The 24,614-nt window shown below is 45.5% G+C and overlaps 1 protein-coding gene across 3 annotated transcripts in view; it reads left to right on the top strand.

Annotated features, from left to right (window-relative positions):
* The first annotated feature begins 5,709 nt into the window (after positions 1 to 5,709).
* Fndc3b (fibronectin type III domain containing 3B) overlaps positions 5,710 to 24,614 on the top strand; it is a 309,891-nt gene continuing 290,986 nt past the window's right edge. For 2 of the 3 annotated variants that reach the window (XM_052730002.1, XM_052730000.1), the window contains exon 1: positions 5,710 to 5,819. The gene's annotated coding sequence lies outside the window, so the exon portion shown is untranslated. Of the gene's footprint in view, positions 5,820 to 6,491; positions 6,594 to 24,614 lie in introns of those variants that run through there. The other variant, XM_052730001.1, reaches the window with a different exon arrangement.

Here is a 24,614-nt window from a genome sequence, read left to right as displayed (position 1 = left end):
TTCACCCTACAAAAGATCAGTCAGTGCATTGATCTTGGATTCCCCATTCAGGACTGTCTGAAATACATTTCTGATGTTTCAGCCACCTAGTATACGGTATTCTTTTATAGAATATCCAAGTGACTAGGACAGACCTCCTCCCCCCAAAGCATTTTGAATCCACAACAGCTAGGAAGGAATATATATGGGCATATAAGTTAGTACTCTTGACTCCATAGAAAGAGATAATGACCATGGTAGCAAGTCAGACCGGAGGGTGGGCAGGACAGTTGTCAACCTCCATGCAGAGATAGTTGGACCAACCTGCTTTCCTGCGGTGACACATTTCAGAGCAAGTTAATGTGATGGATACAGTCAGATTCTTAAATAACTATGTCTCATGAGAACAGTTTTTACTGGTATGTCTTTGGCTTTGTGACTTTATTAATGACTTCGATGGCAACATGGAGAGCATTCTTATCATCTTGATTAATGTCAAAACACTAAGAAAGGATGTTTGTTGGTTGTCTTGATTTCTTTTTCTGTTGCTGTGATAAAATACCCCGACAAATGCAATTTATTTAGGATCACAGTTCAGGGCTGGAGTCCATCAGGGCAGGAAAGGCACAGGGGCAGGCACTAGTCGGTCACACTGCTTCCGCTGTTTAGGAACAGAACGAAGACTCTTTAGCAGTTGGTTTGCTCTCTCCATTTTATACAGGTCAGGATCCCCTGCCCAGGAAATGGTCCCACCCACAGTTAAGATGGGTCTTCCCAAGTCAATTAATTAACATAATCACGATAATCACCTACAGATGTGCCCAGGAGGCCCATCTCTCCGGTGATTCTGTCAAGTTGACAGCTAATGCGAACCATTACGTGGCAGGACTCCAAAAGTCTTAATTAGCTGAAATGGGAGGATGCAACATAAATAAAATTTAATAAAATTAAGTATCCCATCAATTAACAAGCTAATTTTAAGATTGTATCAGTTGAATATACAGTGTGCATCTTGACATGTTTTTGTGGCACAAAAGCATGAGTTAATGGGACGAGAAATTTACTAACAAAGTTAACATCATATTTTGTCCACATTGGGGCCAGAACAGGAACCACTGTGATTGTATTCTGATCATGCCTGAAACACTAGATCAGAAACTGGATCCCTGGCTCTCAGAGATGAACAAGTGGGTCCCCAGAGCAGTAGGACGTCCTTAAAGACGGCTGTGTGTCGCAGACATTTCTTCAGGAGACTAGACTCTTCAGGTGGGTGAAAGGTGGGCATTGTCAGTTTTCTGTCCCCGGGGCAGAGGCAGCGCAGCACCGCAAAGAGGCAGTTCAGCCTTGGTTTGGAGCTGGGGCTGATGAAGGGAGTTGCCGTCACAGCAAGCACTTTCCTTTTCTTTGGTGGTCTTTGGTCTAGGTTGACTTCTCAGGTCTCAGGATGTGGATGAAAAGATGCTGCTTTGGGAGCAGAGTAAGACCTGAGGGCTGGGGAGACACCTCATTTGGTAAAGTCCCTGCCACGTTTGTGCAAACCTGGCTTTGATCTCCGGTGCCCACACAGAGAGATGTATGTGATGCCATATACTTGTGATCCTAGTTTAGGGAAGGAAGAAACAGGAGGATCCCTAGAACTTCTTGACCTGCCAGCCTAGCCTACTTGGAAAGTTCTAGGCCAAAGAGAACTTGTCCTAAAACAATAGGGCAGCTCCTGAGGAGTGACACTGGAGATTCGTCTCTCCTGTATGTGTGCTAACCTTGGGCTCAAAATCACAAGGCTTGACAACCATTTTGCTTCTTCCTTAATCATTCTGATAACTGGGTGGCAGATCTTATTGGAGATGTTTTGGTCCTTCTTATTTTTAAACATTTGTCTAAAATTTGTCCGTGTTTTGCCTTGAGCAATAGTAGAGAAGGCAGAACCACAGCTTTACCCAGCTGAATTGTTCTGGAAGAATCTGTTTCACTGAAGTTGCTGTGCTCCTTTTATATTGTGCTGTGAACTCAACTGACCATCCTTTAGTCAGTATTCTAGTAAATTCTGAATGGTCTTCAGAAAGGACGGATTGGCATTTTGTTACCACTCATCTAAAAGCAGACACCAGGTCTGGCTCCGGACACAAGAATAAATTGTAGGTGGGAAGAGTTAATGCTTTCCATCTAAAGCTAAGATTAGGTTTCAAAATGAGAGCAAGCCTGAGCCTGCCTATGCTGTAGCCTCAGCTACCTTGGGAGGAAGGATGCCGAGGCTGGGCAACAGCTGGGGCTTGTAGAACCTGGGTACATCAGCCACATCTGCCCTTCAAAGCCTCCCAGGTCCAAACTGGTGGGACTACAATGCTGCAAGGCTTCATGCTTTTGTGTTTACCCTCAGTTAGTGTTGCCTTCCTTTGGTTACGATGTGAGTCGAGTTCGGAAGTCTCACTTTTCATCCTTCTGTGCGGGGCAACCTACACTCTCCATGGGTGACCCAATGTTTGTCGGTCTTTATACTGTGTTACCTATTTTTTTTTTTTATTTTCTCAAGACAGAGTTTCTCTTTGTAACTCTGGGTGTCCTGCATCTTCCTCTGTAGTCTTTAACTCCCAGAGCTCTGCCTGCCTCTGCCTCCTGAGTTCTGGGATTAAAGGCGTGGCCACCACCGCCCGGCTTGTGTTAGGAGTCTTCTGTCATACTCTTTTTGAAGCATCTTCCTTTGATGCTATTTTCGAGTTTAAGTAAAACCTAAACTCTTCGGGAGTAGAGTCTTAACCGTAATGGTTTCATAATTTGGGACGCAGGGCAGCTGGTGGTCCGGATTGCTGACACCAGGTAGTGGATATCATCACTCTAGATTGAGGCCCTTCTTTCCATTTCCAGGAACATGACTCTGGGTCCAGTGTTCATCATTTCCCAGCTAGGCTCAGAATATGTTTCTGACTCGAGCTTTGTTCTATGTCCTGCTGTGAAAACAATCAACCTTGAGACCCGTTTCCATCAGTTCATGCTTCAGTGACCCCCAGGGCTTCCCGTTGTGTGAAGGCTGAGTCCCTCTGCAGTCAGGAGCCCCGATCAAAAGTTCCTCTTTGTCTTTGAAGCTTCTAATTTTCTGTCTCATTAATACCTCTAGGAGAGACAGCTTCATTCATTCACTCATTCATTCATCCATTTGCTCACTCATTCAAGGAGGAATTAATATTTATTTGTTGAGTATCAGGTGCTGGAGGTTGTGATTTTACCAGGAAACAAAGGTACAATTTCATAAGAAAAGTCAGGCAAAGGGGACTTTAGTAACGTGTGTGTGTGTGTGTGTGTGTGTGTGTGTGTGTGTGGTTATGATGTCTATGTTTTTTCTTTTTCACTGTTTGCAAGCATTTACTATGTTTCTTCGTGTGTGTGTGTGTGGTTATGATGTCTATGCTTTTTCTTTTTCACTGTTTGCAAGCATTTACTATGTTTCTTCTCTAGTATTAAGCTTGTCTCAGGTGCCGGGGGAAGAAGATGAGTAAAACACCGAGAGCGTCCATATGGACGTGCATTTTAAGTTAGTGCATCATGATCCGTTGATTCTCCTTGAGAGCTGGGGTTTGAGAGAAGCCCTTATCTCTGGCTGCCCTTGGACAGAGCCTCCAGAGGCTTCGGTTACTGGGGACGTGTCACCACACCTGGCTGTGCTGACTCTTCTTTATAAAGAGAAATCCAGTCAGTCTGGCGGGAGAAACAGGCAGCCACATCTGTCCTCTTAATTTTTCTGTCTCCTCTGACCTCCTTTGCCAAGCATGTCCTTTAATTCCCGGACTTAACCTTTCTCCCTCTGAAGTTTGCCCATTTATCTCGTCCTTCAAATTCTCCCACACACTTTGTAATCAATATATTCCACAAACAAAAGGGGTTCTATATTCAAAGGACACTTCTAGGTTGATATAGAGAAGAAGAAATGAACATGACTCAGCCAAGTGGAAGAGAGAAACTACTTTTGAGCAATGTAAGAACTGAAAATAATTTTGGAGAAAAGAACTATGGGCTGGAGCCTGGAAAAGAGCAAGTGCTTTTGGTTGGAACTCTGGGATGAGTAAGATGACCTTGGACAAAGAGGAAGAAGGCATGTTTAGGGTCAGAATGTCTTTGGGAGCCAGGGCAGGTAAGCTAGGCTGAAAGGCATGGCTAGGGGAAGAGGGAGAAGGCATTGGCCCAAACTCAGAATGCATGGCCAGCGCCTGAAGCCTTGGAACTCAGCTCTGTGGGCACTGAGGAAACCACAGCTTTTAGAGCGTGTTTTCCTTCCAGATAGGGCCAAGATCTAGGACTAGAATTGTATTTTAGAAGGATCGATTCAAGCGCCCTTTGGGGACATCAACATGACAGGAGTCACTTAGGAGAGAGGGTGCAGCTTCCCTGTACTCACTACTGTTTTTCTTTTTTCTTTTTGGTTTTTCAAGACAGGGTTTCTCTGTGTAGCTTTGTGCCTTTCCTGGAACTCACTCTGTAGCCCAGGCTGGCCTCGAACTCACAGAGATCTGCCTGGCTCTACCTCCGAGTGCTGGGATTAAAGGTGTGCGCCACCACCGCCTGGCTTCACTATCTTAAAAATAAAAAAGAATAGCAAATTCCATCAGGGAAAGAGCTGTTTCTTAGGGTTCATATGTTTCCTTGGGTTTTAATAAAGTGTACTTACTGTTATGTTTCAAGCTAATGAGAGTGATAGATTCTTTTTGGTCTTTGTAGAGCAGTTTAATAGTAGACACTTGGTGGAGTTATTCCGAATACCTAAGTAATAGAGAAGGAGAGTTGCGTAGCTGAGTAAATATCTCTGCTTCCAGAAACTCTTTCTATTTCTACCTTTGATAGAGCCTGTGAAACAGGAATATATTACATATTTAATTCATACACAATCGACAGCATTTGACACATAAAATCCAGATAAGCAACCAGAAACAGTCTTTAGGGACAGCAAGACAGCTCAGTAAAGTGCAAAGGGACTTGCTCTCCAAGCCTGACAACCAGAGTTGGATCCCCAGAACCCACATAAAGAGACAGAACTGACTTTCAAGTTTCTTACCCACACAAAAGCCATGACGTATGTGTACCTGAAGTCACACACAAATTCACTCATGCAACAGAAATAAAGTATGCCCAAACTAAGTATTAATCAAAACTACAAAGAAGCAGTCTTTACTCTTAAGGGTAAAGGCGCTTCGCTGGTACCGAAAGGGGAAATAGACATTTAAATTTTGATATCACAAAATTTGCCCATGCTTAATTAGTCGCATGATCAGAATGCTGTGGGAAGTTAAAGGAGTGACAAATCACTGAAAGATTCCTCTGGGGATTACTACTGAAAAAGGAAATATGTGTTATAGGTGAAAACCATCAAGTCAGCTTTAATAATTGCTGAGCAAATATTGCATTCCTAGTGATGTTTCCGCCATCAGCACCTCGTTCAGAGTCTCCTAACTCCCTGCAGTTCAGACTTCTCTATTCGGCTGAACCAAAACGAGCTTGTGTGTAGCCAGGCCTGGCTTACGGGAAAGGGAGGCCTCGCCAGGCTGTAAGGAGCTTGCATTGTGGCTGCGCGTGTACTCGGAGGCGTACGGCAGTGGGCGGGCCCCGAATCCCCATGTGGTCCCGACATCATTGACATGGCGGAATCCCCCATCCAACCCTCCTGGTAGTTATTTGAGCGGCGGCGGCGGCCCGAGGAGGAGGCGGAGAGCGGCGGCGGCGGCGGCGGCGGCGAGCGGCGGCGCAGGGGGCGGCAGCGGCGCAGGGGGCGGCGGGGATCCCGCGGGCGGCTGGCTGGGACGGCGTGGGCGACCCGGATCGCGGGCGCCCGGAGCCCCGTTTCAGCCCGAGGGGAGGTAAGGCGTGCGAGCGCGGCGGGCTGCTCGGGGACGTGCCACCCACGGTCGCACTGGGGTCCCCGCGCTTCGGAGCCCGGGCCGGACCCCGAGTCCGCCCGAGTGCGCTCCCGGCCCCGGAGCACTCCGGGATGCCCGAGGAAAACTTGGCTGCGGAGTCCCGGTCGCCCCGCGACCGCTCGGCTACCCGGAGCTCCCGGCCGGGGAGGGGGCGGCCCCGCCTGCCCCCCGCTCGCCCGGGAAGAAAGCGGAGGATGCGGGGCGCGGAGCTCCCCTCCTCCCCGGCCCGTCGCTCCGAGGAATCCGCTCCCCCGCCCAGATCCCCGCGGCAGGACCGCTGCCCGGGAGGGGGAGGGCGCGCGGCCAGGCCGAGGAATCTTCGACGTGTCACTTTGGGAGGCTGTAGATTTCCATATGGTGGAGGGAGGAGGGGCGTGCGTGCGCGCGGGGCTGGGAGTCGGGGACGCCTCTGCCCCCTCGGGGGCGCCGGGCTGCGACCCGGGACCGGGGCTGCTTGCGGGGAGGGTCTCTGGGCGACCGGTCGCCCCCGCCCCCGCCCGGGCCTCTTGGGGACACTCCCCGCCCGCCGCTGGCCACCTCTGCGCGCCACGTCCTCCCTCCCCGTCCTGCCCCCTGGGCTCCCCCCGGGCTGGGGGCGGGAACCGGCGGCCGCGGCTGGACTCGGCGAGCCAGGCGGCTGCAGGCTCGGGCGGGGGAGCGGGGCGCGGCGGGAAGCAGAGGACGACCCGGTGCGTGTGGGCCAGCGGAGCGCGGGTCAGTCGGTCAGCCTCGAGGGGCGCCCCTGCCGGGGGTGGGGCGGCCGGGAGACGGAGCGGGTGGAATCCGCGCCCCGAGGCGGCGGGCGGGCCGGGCGGGCCGCGGGGACCGTCTGGTTCGGATGGCAGGCAGGGACGAGCTGCCGTGGGAAGGGCCTGTCACTCCTCGCAGAAAGCGGGGCCCGGGGCCGTGCCCGCCTGGCGTCCCCAGCGCCGGGCCGCGGGAGCCCCGGGGACTCGGCCGGCGTCCCGGGAGACCTGGCTGGGCCGCCGGGCGGCGCCGCTGGCCGGGCGCCTTCCAGGAGTGAGCGGCTGGGGTTGGAGATTTTTCGAATCTCGGCTCCCACCCGGCGATCCCAGACGAAGGAAGCACTGGCATTTTATCCAGACAGTGCCGATTGCAGACTTCCTTAAAAGTTACAACTTTTTATTTTCCTTTCTCTCAGGCCCAGCGTTTTCTTTAAACAAGATGTAGAATTTGGCCGCTATGAGGCTGACGCTGGGGCCAAAAATGCGCACGTTTATCTCCATCCCGGCTAGTCCCCCTCCCCCTCTTCCCTCCCCGGCTTAATCATATTTTGGAACTAGTGAGGGCTTTGTTGGGTAGCCACCCTTGATGCTTGTCTGTTTATTTTTTAATGTGCAACTAATTTGATTTGAATTTCCTCCAGTTTCCAGGCCTTACTAGGAAAAGCTAGGGGAGAGGGAATATGCCACTTTTTTTTTTTCTTCTTTTTTATAAATGTGGCAAGAGGTGGGGCATTGGGAAAGGGGAGGCACCGTGGTTGTGGCAGAGTCAGTAGGAACAGACAGACCCGGAAGAAAAGGAATCCATTCTGGAATAGCATTCCTTTTAAAACAACAAAACAAAACAAAATTCAGGCTTTGAGCAAGATTTCACTGCTCTATTCGCATTTGAGTTCCCGGCCCTCCAGCACCTCCAAGTTAGCCTGGGAACTTGAGCTGTGCCCCACAGCCCATAGCAGCTCTGACCTGGTTTTGTGACTTGTGGGGGCTGTTGGTTCACTCCTCATTGGAGGCTGACTCTGGACGCAGTAAAGACTGGTTTCAGTACATTTCCTGGCTCCCTAGGAGCAGCTGTTAAAGAGGCATGCTTCTGGCCAGGATGGTACAGTTCTCCACAGCAGTTCTTACTTGGTTGAGACCCTGGCAGAGGTACACCGGCAGCCTGGCTAAAAATGAAGCATAGTTAGCTGATAATAGTTTTTTAAAAGTTGCTGTCCTAATATTGTTTTTAAACCCACATGTGCTTTTCAAGCCTTTTGGTTTGAATGCTTATGAGAGAAAACATTCATTTGACAAGATAGCGTTCCTTTAGGGTCTATTAAAATTTTGAGATCTTGTGGAGTGGGGGCTTGCAGTATCTAATGATAGTATATACAGTTTCAGAAAGACGTGCTGGTAATCTTTTAAGGCCCTTTAAAAATAGCAGTCATCAGGGCATGGGCTATCTGGAGACTGTCTTCTCGGGCTTCTGGAGGAATGCTGAGGATGGACACCAGGAACTGGCTAGTTGTTTATTCCATGGACCTTTGTGCCCCTTCTGCTCAGCTCCTGAAACTTCCCAAACTTCTCAGCTTAGGAAAACGATCCACAGGGAAGGGAAGTGACTGGTTCAGGGTTACGGTCATAGAACAAAATGCAGGATTGCACTTAGAATTTTTTTTTTTTTTTTCTGTGTGGTGTTTTGAGACTCTGTATCCCACACTGGCTTCTCGGAGCCATCCCCCTGCCTTGGCTTCCTAGGTCCTGGGATGCCAGGAATGAACCACCATGCCTGTTCCAGAGTGTAATAACAGTTTGTTCCTTCTTAAATAAACACCATTTTAACCTTTTATACATTATTTGCTTAAAATTAGAGTATTTTGATTAAAGTTATAGTAAATGTACATTTTGCAAACAAGGGCATCTAAGTTCACAGAAATCAAGGTACCAGTAGTTCCAAATACCGCCCAATAGAGTTTCTCCAGGGATAGAAATGGTTCTGTCTAGACTGTCATACTGCAGCCAGGAGGCACATGTAATTGAGTGTTTGAAATGTGGCTGTGTGACTCAAGAACTGTCTTTTGAATTTTATTTCCTCTAAATTATTTTAAACTTAAATGTGAAACACAGAACTTTCCAACTCCCAAGGTATTCAGCTGAGCTGTATTGCTTTTTGAATCTCCAAGTTAAGTGTTCTTTCTTTACAACTAGAAGACTTAGGCATACTTTTTTTTTTTTTAAATAATTGTGATTGAACCTTGTGCATGCTGGAGGCAAGTATTTTACCACAGTGCTAGATCCTGACCTCAGCCCTTGAATTCATATTCTAAATGGAATTTAAAGTCTGGGATGGGTGTGCTTTTCCAAAAGAGTGGAAAAATGGGTACTTACATTTTTAAATGCTTATATGTCATAGTCAAAACTGATGGGCAGATCTGCAGATAGTTTAGTTATTTAGTTGGAATAATTGCGTGTAGGAATTGCTGGAAAAGTATCTTATCCAATTCTTATCTGCATTTCCCGGTAATAAAGTAGCATGGCCAGGCATTGTGGCTCACATCTGTAACCCGGGCATTCAGGAGGCAGAGGCAGAAGATCAAGTGAGTTTGATGGCTTACATAGTAAATTCCAGGTCAGTTTGTCTAAGAGAGACTCCTGTCTTGCCCCCTCCCTCCCAAAGAAGTATAACTTTTAGGAAGCAAGATGGAAGCTGTTCATAGAGTTGGAAGAGAGAGAAGCACGCCCCTGCCATCCACGTCACCGTACCTGTTCCCTGAGCAGTTCTTTGAAGAGGACTTTCTGAGTTTTTCTTTATGCAGTTACAGCTTTGGTCTGAAGTATCTAAGTAGTCTTACTATCAAAACATAAAATTAAATTATCAAGCAGGGTGTGGTGGCCCATGCCTTTAGTCCTAGCATGCAGGAGGCAGAGGCAAGTGGATCTCTGTAAATCTGAGGCTAGCCTGGTCTACATAGGAGCACCAGCCAAGAATGTATAGTGATACACTGTCTCCAAAACAAACAACCCCCTCTCCCAGACAATCAAGCACTAGATTCATTCACAAATTGTGCTGGATTAGAACAGCAGAAATGACCCTTGGCGTAGCAGTAAGCAGATGGTCCGAGAATCTTTGTTTTGATAAGTGGGTTTAATTTACATCTGTTGCACTTTTAGAGTTTCACTTGGCAAAAGGAATTCAAAAAACTTCCTGATCTTGTATGAGATAGTGAAAGTCCACGCTCATTTATCTGACTAGATTCTATCTGTAGATATCCCAGAACCCAGTACCCCTTTTTGTTTTTGTTTTGAGAATAAGGGAGGATTGTGGAGGTGGGGGGGGGCATTCTCATACCTCATGGTAGCAGGAAGATCAAATTAATATTTGAGTGTTTAGTTTGTAAAAAGTATTTTCCCCACATGATATAAAGAAAAGAAATATATTTTAACTTAGGACATGAGTGTTTCATTTGTGAATGTGTGTGCACATGTGTGTTCAGGGGTGGAAGCCAGAGGAGAGTGTCAGGGTCCTCTTCTCTCACTGTCTGCCTTGTTCTCTGGAGACAGGGCCCTCCCTGACCTGGAGCTAGTTTTGCGGCCAGCCAGCCCCAACAAGCCTCCTGTCTAGCTTCCCATTTGCTGTGGTTACAGGAGCAGGGGCCACACCAGGCTTTTTCTGTGGGTCTGGGGATTTGAACTCCAGCCCTCATGCTTCCACGGAAAGTGCACTTAGCCACTGAGCCTTCTCTCCAGGTCTGTTTGCTTGTGCTTTTCACCACTGGGACTTGTTTCTCAAACACTCCAGGAAAAGACAAATGAGAAATAATGTCTGTTTATTAGGATTTTAAAGAAAATTTATTTTTAATTATGTGCATATGTGTGTGGGCACGTGTGTGTGTGTGTGTGTGTGTGTGTGAATGTGTGTGAATGTGAATGCAGGTGCCCTGGGAGGCCCAAGGTGTAAGGTCTCCTGAAGCTGGAGTTCAAGTGGTTGTGAGCTCTCATGTTAATGCTGGGAGCTGACCTCTGTCCCTCTGTCCCTCTGTCCCTCTGCAGGGGCAGTGCCAGGTCCTAACTGCCGAGTCAGCTTTCCAGCCCACGCTTTATTAAGATTTTAAAGAAACAACTTCCATGCTAAGTATAAAGATATTATAATCAGTATGTATCCTCTAGAGTTACAGGGATAATCACAGGTCATAATTGTGACTCCAGAACACAGTAGAATCCCAGAGACTTTTATCATTGAATCAGTTTTAAATTGCAGTGTTATTTTAGTGTGACTATAAATCACATTGCCTCTAGCTATTGGAAAGTTATAAATTCAGCTTCAGGCAAGGCATTGGTTAATGAGAACATTCTGATATTTGAATGTCTTGTTCATACCCATTCCTGGCCATGGGGAACATCACACTATTTTCTCAGAATCAGGGTAAGAACTGTGTTATAAATAGAATTATAGTGTCCTAGGGAGTGTGCCAAATATGGAAACAAGATTTAACCATGATATATGTGTGGTTCAATTTGTTAGGACATCAAGATGTTAAAAACTGGAGAGACTCACTGTAATCTTAAAGATGTTGAGTGACAGGCAGAGATTGAGGGCTGTAACTTAGCATCAGTTTGGTGTCAGCAAACCTAGTTTGTCAAGGGATCATTTTCCTCCTCACCCATTTGTCTCTGGTAAACTTTTGAACCTCTCTTGACCCGAGTTTCCCCATCTTAATATAAGGAGAAAGCAACTCATCTCTCTTTTGAAAGGGCTACCATAGACATTTGTCGGTGTCATTAAACGTTTTGACAAAGCTTTATATAAACTTAATAGTTCATTATATTCCAGAGTTTCATTTGGAGGTGGCCCTGTGGAATTTGCATGTTTTTAGAGACTGTAGATTTGTGCTGGGACAATTTGAAAAAATAATTTAGTTTTCCTTTTGTGGTCAGTAAATAAACTTTTCAGCTTAGATTGTTTCCTCACCCCCCCCCCCCCCCCATTCCCAATGGAATAGCCCAGAAGTGATGTCTCAAAAGCTGGTCCTGCACCTAACCTGTCCTCTCTGAGCTGTTTGGCCGGACGGGCACTGTTGTGTGCATGGCCAGGCCAGTGTGACCTTCTTGGTTCAGGGTCACTGCTGGGATGAAGCAGGAAGTGCCGTTTCTGAGAGGAGCTTCCATACTGAATGATGGGCAAGGCTTTAGTCCTGGTGTTAGCTGAGCTTTATTTGAGCTGGGAAACAGTCATGTTCTCAGTCTTCGAAGCCTCCCTGCTTCCCAATCGGACTCACAACTGCTGTTCTTCACGTTGATGGCAGTGTAGTAGAACCGGAGTGTTTCCTGGCAGGACTCTGTTTCCAGGTAACCTTAGCTCTTTGCTGTCGGGAGTGCATGTGGGTGGTAGAGGAGCAGCTTTGCTCTTCTGTTCACTTTGATGGTATTCAAATTAGTAAAATGCCCATAAACATACGCTTAGGTTCTATGTTTTGGATTGATGGAATATGCTTGGATGCTGGTGGCTGAACAGGGGTGCCCTGTTGAACAATACCGGCACTCATGGGAGGGTGGCTTGGGGGTTACCTGAGTCCTTTGCAATATACAGCCAAGCAGATGCCAGTCTGAAGTCATGGCTCACCTGAGGGACAGTTATTTGTAGTAGATTTAGCATCAAGGATCAGTCCTTGGAGACCCAAGGTATATCGACAGGGGTGGAGGATGAGAGGGTTTGGAGTTTTAAATCTACAGCTTGTCATCCTGTGAGTTCCAGTGGCCGGCCATCTGCCATTGAAGATGTTTCCTCCTGTGAAAATAGATCAATCTTTGAATTTCTTCCCTTTGCCCGGGTTTAAGATGTGCCTGTTTGGCATTCCTAAGTTCTCATATTCTTGGCAATGTTGTCAGTTTCAGCACAGTTCCTAATCAGAACTCCAGGTTATATTTCATGACTATAGTGTCATTTAACCTCCCTGTAACTTTCTTTTTTCTCCCGAGACAGGGTTTCTCTGTGTAGCTTTGCGCCTTTCCTGGAACTCACTCTGTAGACCAGGCTGGCCTCGAACTCACAGAGATCCACCTGGCTCTGCCTCCCGAGTGCTGGGATTAAAGGCGTGCGCCACCACCGCCCAGCACCTCCTTGTAACTTTTAAATAACGGACTGTGTGTGTGTGTGTGTGTGTGTGTGTGTGTGTGTGTGTGTGTGCCCTCATTCATGTGTGAGGCCAGACCACAAATTTGTGGAGTTGGTTCTTCTGTCTTTACATGGGTTCTGGGGGTTGAACTCAGGTCACAAGGCTTGCATGACAAAGTACGTTTCCAGGCCTGAGCCATCTCTTTGGCCCCTGAAAGCTTTAAGGATGTTGTTGCTTTGGTTTTCTTTTTGGGACAGGGTCTCGTTTAGGCCAGGCTGACCTCATCACTATGTGCTGAGGATGCCGTGAATGCCTGCTCCTCCTGCCTGTACTTCCCAAGGGCCGAGCTCGAGGGCTGGAATTACAGCTGTGTGTTAGCCTTACGTTTGCCAAGCAGGCCCTCTGCCAGCTGACCTGCATCTCCAGCTGACTGTCAGCTTCCGCCTCCGCCTTTGGGCCTACTTGTAGGAGTTGTGAATTAAGTATTTAGATAGGTTAGATGCGCATTCCTTTCCTACTTCTACTAAAGGAAGATATTCTGAGTGACTGAAGGAATTTACCAGAAATAAGTAAATATCTCTAAACACATCTGTGATAACTGATCTTGGTTGTCAGCTTGACACACCTAGGAAGAGGAACCTCAGTTGAAGACCTGCCTCCATCAGGTGGCTTGTGGGCATTTTCGTGATTGATGGTTGATGTAAGACGGCTCAGCCCATGTAGGTGGTGCTATTCCCTAGGCTGGTGATCTTGGGCTGGATAAGAAAGGTAGGGGCTGGAGAGATGGCTCAGAGGTTGGGAGCACTGGTTGCTCTTCCAGAGGTCCTGAGTTCAATTCCCAGCAACCACATGGTGGCTCACAACCATCTGTAATGAGATCTGGTGCCCTCTTCTGACCTGCAGGCATACATGCTGTATACAAAATAAATAAATAATTTTTTTTTTTTTTTTAAAAAGGTAGCTGAACATTAGACTAGAAGCAAGCCAGTCAGCAGTGGTCCTCTGTGCTTCAGTCCTCGTCTCTGTGTTCCTGCAGAGCTTCCTTCCATGACAGACTGTAACCTGTAAGCCAAATCACCCCTCTCCTCCAGAAGTTGGTTTTAGTCAATGTTTTATCATAGTAACAAAAAGCAAGCTAGAATAACATCTAAGTATATTTCACACCCAGCTCCTTAAGCAGGAGGTTTTGTAGAACATGACTACTACTATAGGGATAGATTTGTCAACTTAAAATGATTTATCTGCCGGGCGGTGGTGCCCGCCCTTAATCCCAGCACTCAGGAGGCAGAGGCAGGTGGATCTCTGTGAGTTCGAGGTCAGCTTGATCTACAGAGTGAGTTCCAGGACAGCTGGGGCTACACAGAGAAACCCTGTCTTGAAAAACAAAACAAAACAAAACAAAACAACAAAATCATGTATTTATTATGCATTTAGCCCACTGAATTTGTTTTTACTGTCTACATGTACATGGTCATGTCTTCCACTGGGGTATGAGGAACTACTAGCGGCCCCTCTCCTAAAGAAAACTGACCCTGTAGCAGTCACCAACTGCCAGTAGCTCTTTAGTTTGAGGTAAAAATCTCATGAGATTTGCCAACTTTTCATGGTAGTGTAAAATCTTTAGTGTCGTTTTCGGATCCGTGCTCCATTTTCTCTCATGTTTAAGAGGTTTTCTGGGGGTCCTGAAGCAGCGCTCCCTGAGTGCAGAAGGCCCTGACTTTGATTTCTTCCACAGCACTCCATAGTAGACAGCAATTAAAGCCAACTGGAATCCTCTTTGTTTAAATCAGCTTAGGAAAATAATGGAAGTGATAAATATTGCTGTGTCTGTTTTTTTCTATTGTATGTTTTCTTACCACAGGAAAAATAGTTCTGTTTTAGAGTAACATTCTGATTATTGAATTGGGGAATTCTTAAAAATACATTGAATTAGAATCCTTGTGTGTTGCTATTGGGCATGTAAAATGGTATATTTTCTATGGAAAAGTTTTGTAGTTCATAAAAATCTTCAACCAGAATTATGGTATTGCCAGCAACTTTATTCTGAGGGTTTTTCTTTTTTTTTTTTTTTTTGGTTTTTCGAGACAGGGTTTCTCTGTGTAGCTTTGCGCCTTTCCTGGGACTCACTTGGTAGCCCAGGCTGGCCTCAAACTCACAGAGATCCACCTGGCTCTGCCTCCCGAGTGCTGGGATTAAAGGCGTGTGCCACCACCGCCCGGCCTATTCTGAGATTTTGACCCAGAAGAAAATGGGGACTCAGATATGTTTAAGCCATGGTTTATAATGGCATTATTTGTAACAGGCCAGAAGTGGAAATAACCCATATCCATCTACAGATGAATGCATAAACCAAATGCGGTATTTTCCATGAGTATTCAGCTTTGAGAAGGAATGGAGAATACGCACTATAACACAGATGGACCTTGAAGCCCAGAGGATAATGTAGTAGTTGCTGTGATAAGATACCTGAAGGAAAACAGCTCAGGGAACAGTTTATTTTGGCTGCTGGATCCAGACATGTAAAAGTCGATCATGGTGGAGAAGGCAAGGCAGGAGTGGGAAGCCGCCTGATGAGGAAGCAGAAGGAGAGGAGGGGGAGAGAGGAGAGAACAGGAGGTGGGGCAAGGCCGCAGACCTTCAAAGCTCACCCTACCGACATCCTTCCTCTAGCCAGGGTCCAACACCTACGTTCCGTCGTAACCTTCCCAGTGTTGAAATGCACGAGCCTGTGGGGGAGTTCTTCATTCAAACCACCACAGAACATATCATATGTTAACTACCATACGTTTCTCCTTGTATGGGATACTAACGATCAGGAAGTTTGCAGAGCCAGAGTAGCTGGTGGGGGATAGCAGTGGATGGATAGTCTGGAATGATGAACTAAACATGAGCAGTCACCATGAGTGAATCTAACCCTATGAAAAACTGCATGCTTAACAATGACTGAAATGTGGACTTATTATTGTATTGTGTGAAAATTTTAAAAAAGTATGAGGAAAATTGAAGATATAATCTGGGAAGGCAGACTCTTCTTTCGTCTTTTGCTTGTTTATTTTTTGAGACAAGGATCTCACATAGCGACTCTTGTTCGATCCTCCTGCTTCCACCTCCTGGGTGCCTGGATTAAAGGCTTCATGGGCATCACACACTTCTAATGTGGTGCTGGGGATCAAACCCAAGGCTTCTGCATGCTAGGCAAGCCCTGCCAACAGAGCAGTCCCTGTTCCTCCCCATGTGAAAATGTGTCTAGTTTTAACTGGTTTCAAGTGAAGAGGACGCAGTTAGAAGCTGGAGATCTCTGAAGGGGAAAAAGGTATCTTAGTACTTAAGCAAATCAGGTAGCCTGTTTGTGTATATGGCTATGTAAGAACACAGACAATCTTTCCTGATGTCATGGTGAGCCACGGAGAAGTCTGAACTAGATGTACAGTTCTTGAACTCTTGATCTAAGTTACTCGGTAGTCATGTTGGAGATAGTCACTTAAGTGATGGGATAAGAAACCTGAGCATCATGGGTAATTTATACGTTTGAGACATTGAAACTGTCAGATAAATATGTCAGTGCAAAGACTTACATGCACATACAGATATGCTGTAGGGAAAATCAGACCCCCCTTACTGCTGCACAAGGCGTTTGCCTTTTATTCCTGAGCTCTTCGGAAATAGTGAACTCATAAGGGTGTGATATGTTTACTCTGTAAGTGGGTATATTTTCTTTTGACTATAACCATGTATAGCTACATATTGTATATTCTATGTATATATTCTATAAATATTACCATATATATAAATGACTTGGCAAAATGCCACTGTGTGAGTGTTTATACCATAGCTGGTCATTTTTGTGACCTTTTTTCTCAAGAGGAAAACTAATTTCCAAGCAATAGGAAAAGATGCCAGAGTCATGGTTTTATAGTGAGGGAGACTGTGAAGAACCAGCCACACTGTGCTTACAGAATTACTAAGGGGAAACAATGTCCCATTCTTTGCCTCTCATCAGTGTGTTCCAGCATTATCATTTTAGATACTTTATCTCAGTGCTTCTCAACCTTCCTAGTGCTGCAACCCTTGAATACAGGTCCTCATGTTGTGGTCACCCCCAACCGTAGAATTATTTTGCTGCTACTTCATAACTAATTTTGTTATTGTTACGAATCATAATGTAAATATCTGATATGAGACACATAGGTTGAAAACTACTGCTTTACATCTCCTACATGTCCTGTTCAGGGTTGTTGGATTGTCTCATTGTCTCTCTTGACAATAGGGATGATTGCTGATCTAAATAAGGCCTCCCCTCCCCTCCCCTCCCCTCCCCTCCCCTCCCCTCCCCTCCCCTCCCCTCCCCTCCCCTCCCCTCCCCTCCCCTCCCCTCCCCTCCCCTCCTTTCTTTGGTGCTGATGTGGCCAGGGCCCATGTGCTATGAGCAAGCTCTTTACCAATGTGCTGGACCCCCAGCCTGACTCAAGGGTCTGCATGTTGATAGCTGAGTCCCAGGTTGAAGTTTGAACTTATTACCTCTCTTCAAGCACTCAGTTGGGATTCTTCTGCTGAAGAATCTTGTTAATTATAGACATTTTGAGTTTCTATTGTTGTGTTGATTTTTTTTCATTCAGGGTAATAAAGACTGAAACAAATTAAAGACATAGTTACCTTTTATGCAAACTTAAATTTTCATCTATTGCTATTTTAGATCTTTTATCAAACTTCTTCCAAGTTTTGTGGACTTTTCCCCAAACTCAGATTGCTGATTTAGAAAATTTCTGTTTTCTAAAAATGTGGCCTTTGATTATATAGATTTTTCTTGTTATTAAAGTCAGCACAAATTATAACTATAATTATATATATTCATGTTCATAATATATGTGTACACACATATATTAAATCAAGGTTTGTCATATAGCCCAGGATGGCCTAGAACTTTTATAGCCTTGGGCAATTTCCGACTCATGATGCTATTGCCTCAGCCTCCTCTCAGCCTCTGAGGTGCTGGGATTACAGGCATGTGCTACCATGCCTGGCTCTGCATTTGTTATTGTACACGTTTCTCCGGACTTGGAACGATGGATGTGTATGTTCCCAGGTACCTGAATATTAAGGCCAAGCAAAATCGAATGCTTCCCATGTTCTTGTCTATTGCCCAGAAACTTAAAATTGATTTTTTTTGATACAATAATAATATTCTGGAGCTCTCCTGAGAGGGAGATTTTTCCTGGATTGTTTTCTGTAATACCAATTTGAGCTTAAGATGAGAGAACATGGAGAACAAAAGTAGACTTCCCAGGAAGCGATCTGTGGGACACTAAATGTGGAGAATGGGGACAATGTGAGGCGGTTACTTAGAGAGTGACAGTGAAGCGTCGTGCACAGACGTGCTGCATTCTGTGCAGAGAGCCTCTGTGTTCTCACACTCTTACCTTTGTGTCTCTGAGGTGAGCAGCTCTGTGGAATAACATGCTGTACCCCTCATTTGCATCTGAAAGAGCAAACACATTCCTATGGCTGACCTGTCTGTTTTCACAGTGAACTGTGTGGTAGTGTCAATTGTATCAAAGCAGCCACAGGTCTGGGATGCACAGGTTTGCCGAGAGCTGGAGAGAGGCTCCTGTGGTTAATTAAAGGCGACCTCAAGATGCGGAGGAGCCTGGAGCCTGTGCCTTCCTGGACAGCCAGGCCTAAACCTGGCTAGCTGGCAGCCCTAAATGCTTCCTTTGTTAGAAGTCACTTAGCTTTCTACTCCATCTTTAGAAAGTGAGTTCACCAGAGGTGAGTTAAGGACAAGGGTCTGAAGTGAGGCCTCACTGGTTTCTGTCCTTGTAAAGTTTGTGTGGACAAAGAGTATGTGAAGATGCCCCTCAGGACCATCACCCAAAGTCCCTTTCCTTGCTCCTTCACAGAAGTGCGATCGTGGTGCAAAGGGGCATGGGTTGCTGTCTGCTTGGACTGGTGACAGTGGTTCAGATCACCTTCCGATTTGGCTGTGTGTTGAAATAGGCAGCACCCCCCAGAAGCAGTCCTTAGAGCATGCTGCCTTTGTCCACCTCTGCAGAGGACCCTCATCCTAGCTATCAGGTTGGTGGTGGGGGCGGGGATCCTCATACCTCACGGTAGCAGGAAGATCAAATTAATATTTGAGTGTTTAGTTTGTAAAAAGTATTTTCCCCACATGATATAAAGAAAAGAAATATATTTTAACTTAGGACATGAGTGTTTCATTTGTGAATGTGTGTGCACATGTGTGTTCAGGGGTGGAAGCCAGAGGAGAGTGTCAGGGTCCTCTTCTCTCACTGTCTGCCTTGTTCTCTGGAGACAGGGCCCTCCCTGACCTGGAGCTAGTTTTGCGGCCAGCCAGCCCCAACAAGCCTCCTGTCTAGCTTCCCATTTTGCTGTGGTTACAGAAGCAGGGGCCACACCAGGCTTTTTCTGTGGGTCTGGGGATTTGAACTCCAGCCCTCATGCTTCCACGGAAAGTGCACTTAGCCACTGAGCCTTCTCTCCAGGTCTGTTTGCTTGTGCTCTTCACCACTGGGACTTGTTTCTCACTATACCGCCATCGCCTACAAGTGGAGACTTAATTAATTTTGATCCTCTTGACTCTTAAGTGCTGAGATTACAGGTGTACACGACACTCTGCCCTCTACACTCATATTTGAGGAAATTATTATGAGATCATAGTCTTTTAGGAAGTAAGTTCATTATTAGAAATCTTTTTTTTAAAAGGAGAGGTCTGTGATGATGGTGGAAGAAACAGACTAACAAGTTTAGAAGCCTGTATTTTATTTTAGCCTTTATTTAGCAGTATTTAAATTGCCATAGCATTTCATCATTATTGAAGAGACTGTTACTTATAGGTTTATTTGATTTTTGGACATAATTTACCCTGTTCTGTTATCTATCTTGTGTCCTTAGATATCAGTGATGCCTGGGGCAATCTAAGCTATCTTAGAATGCAACTTTTTTTCCAGTTCTTCTCCATTTGCTTGTTAGATTCGAGGTCAATGTGGGAACAGTGGCACTTTCTGTTTATGTATACCTTCTAATTCTTTTAAATTATTTCATGCTTCTTAGGAGCTTATTTAAGGGCTGGAGAGATGGCTCCGTGGTTGAGAGCACTGGCTGGTCTTTCAGAGAACCTAGGTTCAAATCCCAGCACCCACATGATGGCTCACAACTTTCTGTAACTCCAGTTCCAGGGGATCTGACACTCTCATACAGACATACAATACATACAGGCAAAACACCAATGTACATAAACTAAAAAGAAAGAAACAAACAAACAAAAAAGAACTTATTTAAATCCACCAGGACACAGCACTTGATTAAGAAAGAATGGAGGGTTCCAGTCAGCATCTCCAATATGGAGTCTTCTGGCTTTCCTCTGTCACTGTAATTTTGGGTCCTAAGTGTCTGCCACTCACTTCCTTGTTCTGTGGGTTTGTTTTTGCTAGTTTGAGGAGCTGGGATAGTTGAGGCGTGGACTGGTTGGTAACCAGGTACTTGAGGAAGGCTATGGCACTAGCTGAGGTGATTTTGTCCCTCTGTTGTATTTCATGTGGGATGACAGATTTTCCCATTCACTGAATCACGGGCCAGTTTAGGAGAGTGACTGCCTGCTCTTAGAGTTCTGTTTGACTGAAAAGTCTTTTTTCCTTAAAACAAAACAAAACTGATTGGAGTATTTGTATGTCTTTCATTTCTAGCCAAAAAATATCTTTTGATAACATTTTTCAAGAAATCATAGGCAATGAATATATACATTTTTCATGAAGGAAAATATAGAATGATCTTCTAGGAAGTTAGACTATAGGATATGTTAGATTTAAAGGAAACATCATTTTAGGAAAACCATTTCTGTGGCATTCTTTAGCCCTTGTGCATAAATAATAGATGATTATCACATAGTTTTCATACTTGGGGGCCATGTGAAATTACTCACTTAGCTTGGAATTCATGTTCCGGTAAGAAGAGAAACACTAATTTAAATGATTTGTAGTCCCGGGCTCAGCCCGAGTGCCCTGGAGGGCTTGGGCTTCAGAGCCTATTTCGTCCAGTCTGTAAGTCCAGTCTTGTCTGTCAGAAGGGCTCTGTAGGACTGCCACCTGCTCAGAGAGTGACACGGCCATCTTAGATTTTATTGCTTTACTCTGGACCCTCAGGAATTGATGAAGTGCATTCCTGATGGGATGCTAGTTACCTGAACAGTTGAGTTGTTTTCAATGTCCGTCAGCCTTCCTCCTCGGGTCCCTGTTCAGGAGACTGCACTCACTCATCAGGTCACTCGCAGCTGTTTGTGTTGGTGAGGTGGTGGGGCTCAGTGCTGCAGAACACATGGGAAGCACTCTGGGCACTCCGAAGGCCAAGCATTGCTTAGGATGGCCAGCCTTATTCCTTCGAGCAGTTTTTGTCTCTCTGCCTCTAGGAAGAGACGTTGTTCTTTTTATGTAGACTATGATGCTTCTGCTTCCTCCTCTTCTCTGTCTAGGATCAAAGGAAGTAATAAGGGAGAATCTCTCCCCTCCACTCCTTCTCCCTTTCTGTGGATAGCTCTTATTTTTAAAGTGAGATCCAGCCTTGACGTGAGTGGGTGAAACCATGGGGATCCCAGAACCTGCCTTTCATCTCTGAGTCAGCACTTCAAATACTTTCCTCCCCCTTCAGACATCAGAACACCTTGGCAAGAAACACCAAGCACCCGGAAGTATGCCACCTTTTTTTTTTTTTTTTTCTCTTTGTGTATGATGTCCTTTTCATTAAAGTGACCTAGAGGGCCTACAGAATGGCTCAGCAGGTTAAAGGTACTCTTGGTGCAGGCCCAGCAACCTAAGTGCCATCCCCAGAACCCACCATCTAAAGTGTCCAAGAGAACAGAATCTGCTCGGTTGTCATCTGACCATCAGAGGAGCATGTGCAGACACACACACAAAATTATAATAAAATAAACGACCTAGAACGTGCTGATGACTAGAGTATCTTCTCTGCTTTAGGAGTGCGTCACCCTCACTGACCTCTTGTAAATGAGAAACTCTGCTTCACAAAGTAAAGATGAAAAGAGCACTAAGTCCCAGCCAGCTGTTTTCTGGCAGCTTCTTTTGTAGCCGTGAACACAGTTGAATGGAAAGCATGATGGGGATTGGAGCCTGTCTGCATCAGGAGGGTGAGTGAGCTAGCGTTAGGCCTTCATGCTGGGCAAAAAATAACATCCCCTTTCCTTTTGAAAGCTGCAGTCCAGGCAGACTGATGAAAATGAAAGGTCATTTTCTCCCGAGCCCCACCTCAGTGCCAGCCTCAGGCCATGTTAATAATGGCAATCCCATTATTTTCTTACAGTAGGCAGGAAGTGCTGTCTACACCCATTAGATCTGTTTGAGTGGCCCCTGGCTAGAAAGGAAGAAAATTTAATTTTCTGACTTGCAAGGAGGAAGGAAAAAAAAAAATTCCAACAGTGTGCCATGGAGACTCACTGTTGGTGTAAGAAGAGTGTCATTTAAAAAACTTTAAAGTTTTTCATTTTAGTTATTGGCATGTTTGGCCTTTGCCCACATGGAAAATACGAACAGGTTTATGTGCAGGTTAGGTGTAGGTAGCCTTTCCTGACGGATGGCAGACTGACCCAGTTTTGGCCTCCCCCCCCCCCCCCCATTTTGCAGTTAACCCATTGCTGCACGTTACTCTGGCAGTTGGCAACCTGTTTCTCACAGGTCACTTCGCAGATTCACAAGCACCACTCGGGCTGGTGATGTGGCGTAGCTGGTAGAGGCTTGTCCAGCATACATGAAACCCTGGTTGTCTCTCCAGCGTGCCGTCAAACTGCCATGGTAGTTCACATCTGTAATCTCAGACCCCAAGAAGTAGAGACAGAAGGATCCAAAGTTCAAGTCCATCCTCAGGCTGCATGTGGAGTTTGAGGTCAGCCTGGGTTACGTGAGAGCCTTTCACAAACACGTGTGTGCACGTGCACATGCACAGCACTCATGTTGGAGAGAATCTGTAAATTCACTGGGGTAAGTAGTCACTTTGTGATTTCTCTAACAAGAAAAGAATAGTATTGGTGTAGAGAAAAAGCTTGAGAACTGCTGTCGTACATCACAGCCACACTACCTTGAAGAGTAGTGAGTTGGAATCTGAATTGATTATATGTGCCGTGTTTAAGATTTTTTTCCTTTGTTTAACAACCAACCTTTTTTTAATTTTTACTTTTCTTAAAAGCTATGAGATTAACACCCCCCACCCCCCACCCCCCGGGTTTCACTGTTTAACAGCCCTGGCTGTCCTGGAACTCTCTCTGTAGCCCAGGCTGGCCTCTAACTTACAGAGATCGGCCTGCCCCTGCCTCCCAAGCACTGGGACTAAAGGCGTGCGCCACCACTGCCCGGCTTACACCATGAGATCTTTATTGTTGTTTTGACAGATTCTTTGATTAGTTGAGATGTTTTGTTATGGCTCTTGAATTGTCTAATTCAATCCGAGATACTCAGTATCTATGAAATATATCATGAGAGGAAGACCTTGAGTCACAGGGACTTGCTTACAATCACGTGACCCTGCTAGATGGAGCAGCTGCTTCGGTCAGTGGGAGATGCACGAATCTCCCACCCTAGTGGTCCTGTGGCTCCCACTGAAGAAGACCTCCTGTGTCAGCACTCTAGCTCAGGCCGTACATTCACTTTATGTTCAGTGTGCATACATGGAGAACTTGGCGCTGCTCTCTGAAATGGTGCATCGGAAAGCAAAGACCTTCCAGCATCTTTGTAGGAAGACAGTAGTGAACCAAGGGTGGTTTTCTTAGCAGTTTTCTTCCTCTTTGTCTTAATTAGTAAAGCACTGGGTACAAGGCTGTCTGCAATATTGGCCCCTTTACCTTTGACAAGTTATCCACACTAACTAATGTTACTACAGGCCTCACGGCTGCCAGCATTCCCATGTTTATTTCCTCATTTGTTACAAGTGCACACAAGAAGTTGAACGCTTGGTTAGCATGACTTTGTGCATCGGGTGATAGTGCCTGGTGAGATATTTATCAGGAAATGCTCTCTGACCTTTTCCAGATTTTATATTTCATTTATAAAATGATCAGGCTTTCTTTGTGACCTTTTCCACGTCAGGGGCTATAGGACCCACAGATGTTGTGTATAAGTTTCTGTGAGATCAGTTCTCAGAACTCTTGACATTAATGGCCTGTGACAATGAGAGTTTGAAGCTTATACATAGCAAAAGAGTTAAAAGGCTTTGAAAGAATTCTCTTGCTAGCTAAAGATTTGGGAGCAAAACTTTTGATCTGGATAATTACTTGGTTGGGTATTTAGGTTTAAAAGTGGTTGCATGGATTATTAACTATCTGGACAGATGTAGAGTAATGCACTTATTTGAAGTGTATCTAATGTGTTTCAGTTTGGCAAGAAATTAGGGCATAGATGCAGGTTAGGTGTGACTGTTTATTTTCCTTAGTCAATAAGGCAATTTGTTTTTGCCACGGAAAAGCAGTCATTGAACACATTTTACTTGATAACTTGTATAAACTTACTTAACCTTGAGCATAATGCTGTTTTATTGTTTCCAGGACCTAGTGCTTACATATGAGGATGTTTATCATTCAGTCAATTAAAGCTGGTTGGCAAATATTCCTGTCCTTTTGATGTAGTTGACTATTAAGAACCTTCATTTAGAAATGTTTCAAACCAGTTAGCTAGCCATCCTATGAACTTTAGCATTAGGGAATTCATATTTTAGTTTTCTAGGATTTAGCCAGGAAATCAGTTGCTGTAGACAGTGACTTTGTTTTAAATGACTTTCTTACTAAAAACCTGCTTTCTGTACAACTATTACCATCATGAAAGAGATCCAGTGGACAGTGAGACTAACGTTTCTTGATTTCTTTTAGGATTCTTAGACTTGTGTCT

The sequence above is a fragment of the Peromyscus californicus genome, unplaced genomic scaffold, assembly GCF_007827085.1.
Source record: "Peromyscus californicus insignis strain IS unplaced genomic scaffold, ASM782708v3 Scaffold_9__1_contigs__length_137607984, whole genome shotgun sequence".
Lineage (NCBI taxonomy): Eukaryota > Metazoa > Chordata > Mammalia > Rodentia > Cricetidae > Peromyscus > Peromyscus californicus.
This window is presented reverse-complemented; position numbering and strand designations above follow the sequence as displayed.